Source organism: Leptidea sinapis, chromosome 4, assembly GCF_905404315.1.
Source record: "Leptidea sinapis chromosome 4, ilLepSina1.1, whole genome shotgun sequence".
NCBI classification, from domain to species: Eukaryota; Metazoa; Arthropoda; class Insecta; order Lepidoptera; family Pieridae; genus Leptidea; species Leptidea sinapis.
Window position 1 is genome coordinate 9,416,642 of NC_066268.1, and position 5,593 is coordinate 9,422,234.

Below are 5,593 nucleotides of genomic sequence, written 5' to 3' on the forward strand. Positions count from 1 at the left end.
CAAAGAGAATATAATCACTAGTTGAATTTGACTTGATTGATAACACTTAAACTTATCAGTTGTCATTATCTACATTTTTTTTTCTTCTTCCCGTTAATGAAAAAGGCAAAGACAGAGCCATGCAGCCATCGTCAAAGGTTATTATTAGAGACTGGCAAATGAAAACTGAATCCAACCATTTTTAAGAATGGCAATATTATTTATTTTATTATTCTTATAAATAAAGGGTATGTTCCGATATGCACTGCAACCACTGTACAGTTCTATCACTGTAGAAAAATTCGTTCCGTTATGGACTGCCAGTATACTGCCGCAGTACCCTAGGGAAATATATGACGTCATTAATAACGATTCATTCAACGGCCATATTCTACTGTGAGCACTAGCGTTTTCGGTAAGGTACTCGCAGTTCTTTGATCACGTGATCAGTAAAAACCACTCGAGTGCCTAACGTTTTATAAACAATACCTACACTTTAAACCCAAAGTTATAAAGTTCTGTAATTACAATAATAATAATAAAGCCTTTTCTAATGATTTTCCATCTGTAATTAGTTTGGAATTATAAATAAAAAAATGGAAGAATTGCAAAAATTGCAAAAATTAACCTAATTAGACTGTATTAAATATTACTACTAAATAGTATATATTTTTAATACAGTCTAAATTTTACCTGTTTTTTTTTTCGTTTATTGTAATCAATATATTTTTTTTAAACTCCTAAATTTTACCCTACATAACATCTGCACATTAACTGATACACAAAGTTAATATAAGTTAAGTAAAGAAAAACATATTCTTTTTAGTAAAAAAACTACTTACTTTTATTATATTTTAAATTTAATTTACAATTAATATTAATTAAAATAAGTTTAATTTGACAGTACTCCAACAACAGTTTTTTTAATGAACTAGAAAACTTTAATACCTACAAATAAATAATAACTACTAATAAATAATTAGAGACCATTCTCTATGTGACTTTGGACTTGATGAGGGAAATGTAGACCATTTGTTCTTTAATTGCCCTTTAATGAAGTCTTCCTTGTACGATTTTATACCTCCTGAAATCCCCCGCCCACCTCCATGAAATGCTTCCTCACCTTCGTTTTCACTCCTTTTGTAAATATTTTATGTAAATATATTAAACAAAATAATATTAAGTTATAACTAGCACAATAAATGTTTTATATAAGTAATATTATCAGAGTTTGTCCATTTTAATCTAACAGCAGGTATATTTGTTTCAGGTATAATAAGAAAATAAATCTGTTTTGATTTTGGGCACCGGTCATTACTCTAATCACTTGTAAATTCGTTAACACCGATCAAATGACACACTCTAAGCTTGGTGGTCTACTGAAACGTGACATTGGCAATACACTCATTTGAATGCTGCGTCAAAAAATGCGGCTGACAGTATACGGGATTGCGTTCCGTTTTAAATAGTAACCAGTATAACTAACTATAAAGGAACGGCTTCACAGTATTCTAAATTGACATCACATTATACAGTGGTCGCAGTGCATATCGGAACATACCCATTTACTATTTCATTATGACAATGTCAATCAATCTGTTGTCTTGCTGGAAGAATATGAACGAAGTGTTTAAATTCTCTTTGGAAGAGTATAATAACAGGTTCATGGAAGCTGTTCAAACGGCTCGGTCTAAGATTTTCAAGATCAGCCGTTCAAAAAGAACCGGAAAAATCACAAATTTGAAAGAAGTGTAGTGGGGCTGTTCTTCAAAAAGGATGATAAAACGCTTTTAGATTAATTACACGACTCTACAAAAAAAATTTCGTTCTTTGTCCTAAAGTTTATACTATTATTTTCCAGTTAGTTATGCACAAAAACGAAAAGAAAATACCTTTTTTCGGTATAAAGTTTGCTTTTGTGATGGTTATAATAATAATACTCATTTTTCAATTTTTTCATAAATTTTAATTGATTTTAATATTTTTAAAAAGACCGCGCTGTGAGAGTGGGGTATTAACGTTTACACTGTGCCGCTAGATGGCACCCGAGTGATAAACAACCATCAGGTGTTATTTACAAGCCCAGAATAACTTAAAATGTCGTCACGAAAGTGCAAATACGATGCTGATGCATTTTGTTTTATATGTGGTCAGTTTATTAAAGTTCGAGACGTGAAATATGAACTAAAGACATCTCACGTTCTCTGTGAAGCCTATGAAGCATATTTTGACTGTCCTGTACGGAATCAAGATAAGCCATGGGCTCCACATGTTGCTTGTAGTTATTGTAAAAGGTGTTTGGAAGGTAAGCAATTTTTATTTAATTAAGCGATGAATCCAAAATAATAGACATATTAATTTTTATTTTTATATTTTTAGGTTGGTATCGAGGTGAGAAAAGGTCTATGAAATTTGTAATACCAAGGATTTGGCGAGAACCAAAAGACCATATTACTGACTGCTACTTTTGTATGGTGAATCCGAGTAAAAGACGTAGAGGTAAAAATGCAAAACCTATTGAATATCCTGACCTCGAATCTTCTTCTGCTCCAATTGCTCACGACCTGACACGACCAGTACCTGAGCCACCAAAAAAATTATCGCAGAAAAGTGGCTCATCTTTTAGTTCCTATAAAAGTAATTCCGATAAGGAGTTTTTGCCTACACCTGAACAACCAAAACACTATCTCATTACTTCAGAAGATTTTAACGATCTAATTAGAGATTTAAATTTGCCAAAAAATAAAGCAGAGCTTCTAGGCTCTCGGTAAAAACAGTGGAATTTGCTTGATGATGTTAAGATCACGGATCAGCGGACTAGGCATGAAATGTTTGCAACGTTTTTCACGAAGGAAGATGGACTTTGTTTTTGTAATGACATTAAAGGTATGTTTGAAGCAATTGGCATACCCTGTGTCCCTAGCGAATGGCGTTTATTCATTGACAGCTCTACAAAAAGTTTAAAAGCAGTTCTATTGCACAACGGAAATAAATTCCGTCTCTTCCAATTGCTCACTCAGTACATCTTAAAGAAAATTATGAAAGTGTCAAAATTTTGCTTGAATCTGTAAAGTATCGTGAGTATAACTGGGAGCTGATTGGAGATTTTAAAATGGTGGGATTTTTAATGGGGCTACAGGGTGGATATACAAAGTATCCGTGTTATTTGTGCTTGTGGGATAGCAGAGCGGATTCTAAACACTATATTCAACGGTCATGGCCTGTAAGAACAGAATTGTGTGTCGAAAAACAGAACGTCAAATTTGAGCCGATTGTTGAAGCGGAAAAAGTGTTAATGCCGCCTTTGCACATTAAGTTAGGGTTGATGAAACAATTTGTTAAATAACTGGATGAAACTTCAGAAGCTTTTGGATACTTAAAAAATTTTTTTCCGAAGTTATCGGAAGCAAAGGTTAAAGCTGGGGTTTTTGTTGGTCCGCAAATAAGACAGATTTTCGCCGATGGTAAATTTCCAACGTTGCTGAATCGTACTCAAAAAGCAAGTAGGAACAGTTTTAAAGCAAGAGTTTCTGGATTTTTAGGAAATAATAAAGCTGAAAACTACGAAAAGTTGGTTGAGGATATGCTTACAAATTTTAAGGCCATGGGCTGCAGGATGTCATTAAAAGTACATATGCTGCATGCTCATTTGGATAAATTTAAAAACAATATGGGAGCCTATTCCGAAGAGCAAGGAGAACGTTTCCATCAGGACATCATGAATTTTGAACAACGCTATCAAGGCCAATACAATGAAAACATGATGGGCGACTATATTTGGGGTTTATTGAGAGAAAGTAGCTATGAACATAAAAGAAAAGGTAAAAGTGTGCACTTTTAAGTTATTTTCCACTTTTCTGTAAGCTAATTTGATAGTAAAACTTAATAAAAATAATAAACATTTTTATTTCAATAGTTTTATTTTCAATCAAAAATTAAAATCCGATATTTTTAAAAATTTCGTTCAATCAGTCTTCTAAGCACAAAAGCAAAGTTTTTCATGCCATATATTTTTTTTCCGTCTAATTACGACCTAAACTACCGAAATTTAATGCTTTGCAATCAAAGTCATATTTCATGTTGACCCGTTTTATAGACCTATATTATATTACTTCTGAGCCATTAAGGTAAGAACCAGCTTCACGTCTCCTAGAAATCCATTCTCGAACCAAAATTGATATTTTTTTCTTATTCAACAACAAAATTGTTAATGCAACTGCTACTCGTGCGCGTCTTGGCGGCATGATTTCACAGTATAGAATAGAATAAATTGCGATAGTTCCTATCGCGACACTTGTAAGGTCTCGTGTGCAAACACCTCCGCGATAAGTTGCGGTAGTATGAACCGTGAGCTTCTCGCAAGACATTTATAGCAGAAATAAATTGCAGGAATTATAACGACATGTAAACAATATTGCAATAACTCATGCAAGACTTCCGCGAGTTTGCTTGCAGAAGCGGCCTTAGGGCCGCGTTTCTCTGCGCCAGCCTAAGCTGGGACAATTTCGCGATAGAAGTCACTCGTCGAATCCAACTTGGATGGTTGGGAAAGCTCCGTAAATATTCTCGTCCCATATACCACAGTGTCTAAAGACGATGTTTTTCAACTAGTGTGTGTTACCAGTGATGACTTACGGTACGCAGACGTGATCGCTCACCATGGGCCTTCGGCACTCTGAGTGGCCATGAGAAAGCTCATGGTCACTCAGAGTGCAATTGAGCCGGTAATACTCGGAGTTTTCCTGCGAGATCAAATTAAAACAGAGGAGATCCTTAGGAGAACCAAAGTCACTAACATAGCCCATATGATTGCAAAACTGAAGTGTTAGTAGGCAGGGTACATACCTCGACATATAGAAGGTTGGTGGGGCAGTAAAGTCCTCGAATGGTCACCACGTACCGGAAGCTGCAGTGTTGGCAGGCCTCCGGTCTTCCAGCTGATGATGATCGTCCTGGAAATACCTCGTAAGGAAGCTCATTCCACAGATTTGTTGTATGTAGGAGAAAGTTCTTTGAAAACCACACTCTACAGGTCTACCACAGGAAAAGGTCAAATGCCGCTGCACCCAAACCGTCACCTCCACGCCTAGATGTTGTGGTGGCACGAGAGCGTATTAAAATATCTCATGAGAGGGCAAATCAAGAAAAAAGCTGAGGAGCATGAGGCATCCTTGGCTAGCCTTGATCGTCATCCCAGTACTGTCGAAAATTTCATCTGCAAAAAATTGCACTGTTTTGATGCTTATTAAACAAGAATCGCACACGCAATTCTGTTCTAAATACTCATTTCTTCTCGCCATCCCCAAGAGATATAGAATATATTATATTTTTACAATTTGTGACTTGAGTCACTTTCTATAAATTTCTAAAATACGGACTGCTTTAATTAATATAATAATAGATTTGTACACTGATTTTGCTAAGTTAAGTGAAAATAATCAATGAAAGTTATGATTTTAATTTTAACTAATAATAGTTTTAAGATAATGTACTTAATATGTATTACTCAGTCAGTAGGTACCTACACGGAGTTCATTAATTTTTCATAGACAAGTGGTCATTGGTCATAGACTAGAGTTATAATATGTTCTCCGCCGTTCATTCTTTTCAATTT